Raw genomic sequence first — 8,750 nt, 5'->3', positions numbered from 1 at the left:
AAAGGAATCACAGCTCACCCCTGAGCTGCTTACTTTTTCTCCTTTGACCTTCTTGTTGCCAAGGGAGTGTCTCAGGAGAGCTCTGTTGTTTCAGGGGGCTAAGTAAGCAATAATGAGTTTAAGGCTTTTATTCCATTCTGGATTTTCCAAATTTAGTACTTAATAACTCTCTTAATTAAGAAGGCAACAGTTTCTCCTTCAATGTTTACTCCTGGATACTGGCATGTAGTGTAATCAAAACCCTCTTTCCCTCCAAGGGAGTGTGTTATTGCAAGATTGTCCTATTGCTCTGCTGCAGTTAGCCTCAGGGCCCATCATGGCAACCAGAGGGAAGGTAGGTTTCCCGTAACCTGTGTAACGTCACCTCTCATGTTTTTACAGGGTCTCCTGGCTGAAAGATGTAATGCGTATTTCAAGAAATGCATATTAACATCGTGATAGCCAGAAACAGATATCGACAAGGAATTGTTCAAGCTCTTATCCAAACTACCTCTCCCAGCTCCACATCTTTAATCAACTTCATGATCTTCTATATAAAACAAAACCAAGCAAAACAAAGACCCAGAAACCATTTTTTCCCTTGCTAAATTAGTGACCTTGTGGATTTTGTTTTACAGCTTATGGAAAATGACTTAGAGGTCCTTCTGATAAACAGAAGGTTGGCAACAAATGGAAACACCTCTACTCACACTCCACCAGATTATAGGCAGTTTAGAGGAACCTGCCAGCTTGTGGGTGCCCATATACTAATCTGGTACCTTGGAGGGCTCAGGCTTGGTGCAAGGGAGATCCCTAGTGCCAAGACAAGCATGTGAAACTGAGGCCATCAAAACCTCTCCTGTGCTATGTCTGCCCCAAATTTTAGCAGAAGTTTTTTCGGTTTTGCTTTCTAAGGTTGAAACAAAGGAATCAGGGTTCAGAGGCAAGTGGCACATGCCTCAAACTTGCTGCATCAAACTTCACTTCAAAGTCCAAAACTCCTATTTCACATTTTAAATAGATCCCTGCTGTCAGCTCTGATGGCCAATTGCAAAGACTTCTATTTCCCAATAGACAGGCGAAACGCCTTCATCTTCTTGGTCATGGTAGGGATGAGGTACATGTGGTCATCCACACACTTAGTCACTCAACTCTTCAGCTTCCATTTCACCTGACGCTCTTTACTTCCTGAATCTATTGAATCTTTGGCTTCGTCATTGCAATGCATGGTACACAGGGCCAGGTGGTCCTGGAACTTATCCAATGTACTGGTCACCAGAGCCGCATGGCAACGCTCAATGTACTGGGGCATCAGCTGCAGTGGAAGCCCTACTGTCCTCACAACAGCTGGTGCTGCCCTGGAACATGAGGCCTTGTATCTTCTGGACTTTGTCTCCCCCCAGACTCTTCACCACAGAGCATACCTCCTCCTGCCCCCAGAGCTGCTGCAGCTCTGTCATGGCAACCCTGTACTGCACCAAAAATATCCTATACTTTGTCTTAAATGATGAGGATATAGATTTTACGATCGTCAGAACTCATTTAAATATACACATAAGATCTTCAGATTTCAATATATGTAAGTTATATCTCAATTTTAAAAATTTATTTTTGGGGTGGCTGGGTGGCTCAGTTGGTTAAGCCTCTGACTCGATTTTGGCTCAGGTCATGACCTCGTGGTTTGTGTGTTCAAGTGTAGAGTCTGCTTGGGATTCTCTCTTTCTTCCTCTCTCTGTCCTCCCCCTTCTCTCACTCTCTCTCTCTTTCTCAAAATAAGTAAACATTAGAAAATTTTATAAAAGATAAGTTTTCACAAAATAGGTGGAACTTTCCATTCACCATTCATCCATTCATTATTCACTTTTTAGTTTATTTATATTCTCTCTAAATATTCTTAGTATCTATTATATGCTAATCTACTATACATTATTTATACAATGGTAAATAAGACAAATGTGTAGGCTCTTCTAGTGGAATTCTCTCTACAATTGCATTATGAATGCAGTAATGTTTCCCTATCACATTTCCCCATTGTTTTTTCTGTCTTTTAACAGTGTAAAAAATTTTAAAAATTGGAATTGTAAGTCTATTTTTTTTTACTTCGACTATCGTTTCTGTTTTTTTTTCTTCCCTAGTCTTATACTAAGAAATTCTCAATTTTGTTTGAAAAATTGTAGCGAATTTTTTATAGATAAGCCCCACCTCCAGTAATTGTAGAAAACTTTGTGTACTATCTATTGCATTAAAAACAATCTCTGTATATCCTTATATTTTGATAACAGATTGCTGTTCATAGGGAATATAGACATATTTCCCAATTATGCTTACATGTACATGAAAAATTGTAGTAAACAAATCATATTAAAATGACAGCAGTTTCTGCACTTTGATATGTTTATGACTTTACCTGATTAAATTTGGAGAACAAAATTGTTCCCTATAGCAATTTGTATAACTGCAATTCTAGCAAATAACCTGTTGTTGGGAAGTAAAGAATATATATGGCTCTATCATCTGAAACCTGCATTTCACTCAGGTTTGAAGTTTAATTTACTCTAAGCTGAACAAGCCAACAATGTTAGACACCTGTTAAAATGTCTAGCATATTCTAAGACCCATTAATACAAGATCTTATTGCAAAAACAGTGTGTATTAATGATTTTTGTTAATCACCCATGACTCAAGTATTATACTCAATTCTAAGCAGTGTGTTTTTACAATATGGTGATCAGAATAATAAAGGTTTTGGAAATAACAGAAATTCATTTAATCCTCACGGCAACTCTGAAACAGAGGTAGTGTTATCCACATATTTTACTGATGATGAGAAATAACTAACTTTATAAATCTGAGACAGTGAAGTGTGATGATGGAATGCCTATTTAGATGTATCATGACCATAAGGGCCATTCTGTTAAACTGTCTCATGCTATTAAATTATTTCTTTATCAGCAAATATTTTACATTTAAAAGTAATTCACAAATTGTAAAAGAAACCTGGATGCAAGAGAAATGCTAACATTTTATTTTAAAGGTAGTCGTAAATATCTGAAGCAAAGTAGAAAACAATGTTTATTTAGACACAGTAGGTTTAAAAAGAAGCAGTGGATCCTGTGTGTGTGTGTGTGTGTGTGTGTGTGTGTGTGTGTTTGGCCTATATGTTATGTATAATTAAATTTATGTTCTTGGAATCACAAATACATTTAAATAGATTTCAGACAATCATTCTCCCCACCTGAAAATAGCTAGCAGTCTCTCTGAAACACAAGTAGATTTCAAATTTATAAAAGGGAGCCACACATTCTTGTTGAGCTTTCATTTTTGTAATGTAAGGGAAAAGAAGAACAGGTCATGACTAAATTTCATGCTCTCATGAACCTTAAAATAATTTACAGAGTTATCAGGGCATTCATTCAATTTCCTTATTACCTAGCAGTTGTAGTACACAGGTATGCCCGACTAAAGAAAAACCTTTTTAATTTTGAGCCAAAATAAACTCTACACATTTAACTTCTGGCAAAAATTACCTTAAAATGCATATTTGACATGTCATATGCTATATATATTTTACATATTTTGTATATGTTTAACTGTATTTGAAGCAAAAATCAATAATTTTAAATTGAACTAAGACATCACATTTAAAATGTTTCACATGTTCACGTTATTTGTTGTATTTTATTTTTCTTTATAGAATCCATAATGATCTTGGTTAACCAGTTTGGTCCAGACATTGTTTTTTAAGTTTGTTTATTTATTTTGAGAGAGAGAACACAAGCGGAGGAGGAAGAGAGAGAGAAAGAGAGAGATAGGGAGAGAATCCCAAGCAGATTCTGCACTGTCAGCATAGAGCCTGATGTGGGGCTTGAACTCACGAATGGTGAGATAATGACCTGAGCCGAAATCAAGAGTCGGATGCTCAAGTGACTGAACCACCCAGGCTCCCCTGGTCCAGACATTTGTGTAGTGAGAGTGGGTCATCATATGCAAAGTTAACTTTGGGAAGCAAACTTGAAATGTAACCTGTACCATGTGCCCATCTTGATCTCCCTCCTTTCCACTCCTACCCCTTTTTAAGGAAGCATGAGAGTCATGAAATAGTAACTTGCCATTCAATTATATTTTCTCCAGCATTATATTTGTTTCCAAAAAAAAGACAAAACATTCAGAAGAGAGAATATGGGACAAGAAACTGTAAATAAAGAATAGACTGGAAACTTATCTGATGAAACTACTTGGAGATAAGTTCAGAACATTTCAGTGAAATTCTATACTCATGAGTAGAAGACAAGGGATGGTACTGTATCTTCACAATAGCTTTGTGGAATAATCCAGAAAGACAACTGTAAAGGAACTGTATTGAATTATAAATAACAGCCTCCAAAAGGAAGCAAATGAACTCTCATTTCAAAAACCCCTACACACTGAGGTTTTAATATTCTTTTAAAATCTAAACTCTTTTGTGGTAGGGATATTAAAATAGGGTGCTTCCCCCGGAACTGAAAAAAAATGTATGTATTTATATGTATAAATGTATATACATATATGTATATATGTATTTATATGTGTGTATACATATATGTATATATGTATATGTGTGTGTGTGTGTGTGTGTGTGTATATATATATATATATATATATATATATATATATATATATATAATCACCAGAAACAAAGATCTGAACTTTGACTGTTGTTCTAAACCCATGTAGTAAGGGGTACCAATGTACCAAAATAAGAGTATGATTTTCTCTTAATTCTTCCTATGTTTTCCTAGTTTTTATAACCAGATGTATCCCTTAATTCTGGTTTTGTAGGCCAGGGCCCCATTAAATTTATGCAGTAAAACTCAGACAATCTGGTATTTTGATTTTCAGCTCTTGCTACTGCCATTCCCCATAACTCCCTTCATCTAAGATCTGTGCTCTGTTGTTTCCCGGCCTGGCAAAAGACTTCCACCTAAAACAATATCTCATAAAACACATTTTTGTTAATGTCTTAAGCAGTATAATTATGCTTCTCAAATAGTTTCTGCCATCACACCAAAATTCTAGATCCTACCCACTGGAAAGAGGCCTTTTCTAGATGAGATCGAACTTGCCGAGCAACAATATATAAATTATCAATAACTTTGGTGAGAAGCATAATGTAGAATTAGTTCCATCCATTCTTGTCTTTCCTTGACACATGCTTACAATTATGATATAAGAAGCCTTTCTCCTAAAACTTAGAGCCAACCACAGCTACAGATATACACTGATATCTACTCTGTACCATTCAGTAATGACCAATTTTTGCTCAATTTATTATTTTTAAAAATTCAGAAAATAGTATTGCTCTAAAACTTAGAGCTGGCTAAAATGTGTGTATACTTTTTTTTTTAACTCATCAAAATGGTTGAGGTCACAGGGCAACCAACCAGCCCATTATCTAAAGAGAGAGAGATTTCTACAAGGGAAGGTGAACCTGAGGAATATATAGCTAAACAAAAGTAATAAAAATTCAGTTAACAACAAAACAACAAATAGGTAGAGTGTGGGCTGGTAATAGTGTGTGGTAAGAGGCATGTTTATATGCAAGAGAGTTCATATGAATTTTCAAGCCTTATTTTTAATTCACCAGGTAATCATCCAAATGACACCATCATGGTGCTGGCATGGGCTAGGAAAGCAAGTATAGTGGACGTGAGACTTCATCAGTAATTCTTATACTCTAATATGCTACAAATTAAAGCATTAATCTACAGTAGGTATAACAACAAGAACTATTGCCTTCAGGGCAACCCATGATGGAAATCCATTGCAGCTAGAAGAATGGAACACAGATAAACCTTTATTCTTAAGGAAGAGGAGAAATAATTTTAGGCCAAAACTACAGCTAGGAGAATGGAAGGAATACTGAGAAGGTCACATCCATGAGACCCAAGAGCACAGTCTGCCTAATACTGAGTCTTCACCCAAAAAATTGATAATGATGTTACTCCTTGACCCACACCCATCGCCATAAGGCTAGCAAGTATCTAGTAAGAAGTAAGAGGGAAGCACACTGCAAAGGAAAAGCCTAAGAGTGAGTGAGTAACAGACACTGAGAAAAACTCTCCATCAAATCAGCTCCCACCCTCAACATAAAGCAGTTATGGAAGATTCCAATGACCACTGAAATGAACAACAAGAAAACCAGAACAAGAAACTTCAAGCTCAGGTCAACTCCTAACAAGACTAACTGAAACCCCCAAATAAAGATTTTTAGCATGGGAAGCTGTGATCATTTTGACCATAAACTTATTTATTTCCATCTTCACTACTGAACAATAAATTGAAATACATAAGAAAAGGCAGAGAAAAAGCACAGCACTGACAACACATACAACAGTCAAAAGGACCAGACTCAGATATGATGTATACATTAGCATTTTCTTCTGAAACGGAATTACAAATTATTTTTAAAATGTTGATGGCTCTATCAAAAATGATAAAGAATACCTGAGAAAAGATGAGTAACTTCAACAGGGGGATTAAAATGATAAGAAAGAACCAAATGGAAATGGCAGGAATAAAAATGTGAAAACAATAATGAAGAATGCCTTTGGCAGGTTCATCAGTAGACTCAGTTAAGCCAAGGAAAGAATCTCTCCACTTGAAGTTAATACTTAAACTCAAAAACAAACAGGAAAACAATTCTAAGTAATCTAAATGGATCCTCTGAAAGCTATGGGACTTAAACTAACAAACGTGTAACTGAAGTCCCAGAAGGAGAAGAGAAAGAAAATAGAACAGAAGCATTATTTGAAAAATTAAAATAATGGCTGACACTTCTGCAAAATTAATAGCAGGCAACAGGCACCAAAATTTACCTAATAAGCTCTGACAACACCAAGCAAGCAAAAGAAAGAAAGAAACAAAACAAAACAAAACAAAAAAAACAAAGAGCAGAATTCTTTCCAGAAGGCTTAAGGCAAAAACATTGGATACATCTTAAAATTGATAAATATATATACACCAGAATTCTATACCCATAAAAATATATCTCTCAATATAAAAGTGAATAATATTCAGTTCTTCAGACAAAATCTGACAGATTTTTAGCAAAAGATTTACACTGCAAGAACTACTAAAGGCAGAAAGAATATAACAGAACCCTGGATTCACATAATGATATTAAGATAAAATAATTTTTAACCTTCAATATGCTAACAGATCAGTAGCTAATCAAAGCCAAATTTTAAAACATCTGATACTGTGTTCATATCATAGGCTAAGTGAAATACATGGCAACACTAGCTCAAGGGTGAAAGAAGGAGAAATAGAGAATGTGCTACTATAATGTGCTTGCACTATATATGAAGTGGTATAATGTAATTCAAAGGTAAACTGTAAGTAATTAATTAAAGAAATATATAGTAAATCCTGAGGCAACCACTAAAAAGAAATTTTAAAATATATAAATATAACATGCCAATAGAGAATATTAAATGGAAAGGAAAATGCTGAATTAAATTGAAAGGGGGCAAATAAAAAAGATATAAACAAAGAGGAGATGGAACAAATAGAAAACAGAATACAACCATATCAGTATCAGTTTTAATGTGCATGGCCTAAACACATTAATTGAAAGACAGAAATTGTCAGATTGATTAAAATAGGAACAGCCCATTTTAGGGGTACCTGGGTGGCTCAGTCAATTAAGCGTCTGACTTCGGCTCAGGTCATGATCTCGCAATTTGTGAGTTCAAGCCCCGTGTTGGGCTCTGTGCTGACAGCTCAGAGCCTGGAGCCTGCTTCAGATTCTGTGTCTCCCTCTCTCTCTGACTCTTCCCCGCTCACGGTCTGTCTCTCTCTCTCAAAAATAAACATTAAAAAAAATTTTTTTTTAATCACCGTTTTAAATATAAAGATATTAAAAAGTTAGTAAAAGAAAGAAAAACTTTAGCGTGTAAACAACACCCATAAGACACATTTCAAAACATAGAATATTATAAAGAAGAAAAGAGAATTGTATAGGTATAAAAAGGTCAATTTTCCAACAATATACAACAACCCTACATGTTTACATGATTACTTGATTAGTAAGACTCAAAATCCATTAAGTCAAAAATAAGTAAAACTATAGAATAGAAACAACACTTGGAGAATTTAACACACTTCTTTTTCATAAGTTGATACATCTGGGAGAAATAACATTTGTACAGATATAGAAAACCTGAGGAACACTATCAATTAATTTGACCTAATGATCTCAAACATTCCCCTAACAATGTATATTAAACCTTCACCAAGACTTTTTTTATACTACATAAGACAAACTTCTGTATACCATTAAAAGGAGAGAAATTATATGCAGTATTTCTCAGCCCATGATTGAATTAAACTAGAAATCAATAATAGAAAGATAAGTTTAATAATCTCTGTATTTGAAAATGAGACAATAAAATCTTGAATAACTCATGGCCCAAAGTGATACTCTCAGAGTAAATTAATAATGTTTTGCATTGAATAAAACTGAATAAACAAGAAATAAAATTCAGCTAAAGTAAGGTTTAAAGGAAAAGTTGTAGTACGCAAGGCTTAGTCTAGAGAATGAGAAAGGCCCAAAAAATAGAAATATGATAAATGAATTACATTGAAAATAGAAAACAATAGGAAAAAAATGAAACCAGAAGCTGGCTCTTTGAAATACCAATAAAACTGAGAAAACTCTAGCCAAAGTGACAAAGAAGAATAAAAAAAGAAGGAAGACATAAATTACTATTATCATAAACAAAAAGGGAATA

At 34.8% G+C, this 8,750-nt stretch overlaps 1 pseudogene; it reads right to left on the bottom strand.

Moving 5' to 3' along the window:
- Positions 1-1,039: 1,039 nt before the first annotated feature.
- On the bottom strand, positions 1,040-1,439 carry LOC102971269 (annotated as a pseudogene).
- Positions 1,440-8,750: the final 7,311 nt, after the last annotated feature.

Source organism: Panthera tigris, chromosome C2, assembly GCF_018350195.1.
Source record: "Panthera tigris isolate Pti1 chromosome C2, P.tigris_Pti1_mat1.1, whole genome shotgun sequence".
NCBI classification, from domain to species: Eukaryota; Metazoa; Chordata; class Mammalia; order Carnivora; family Felidae; genus Panthera; species Panthera tigris.
Note: the sequence above shows the minus strand (reverse complement) of the source record. Positions and strands in the feature narration are given on the sequence as shown.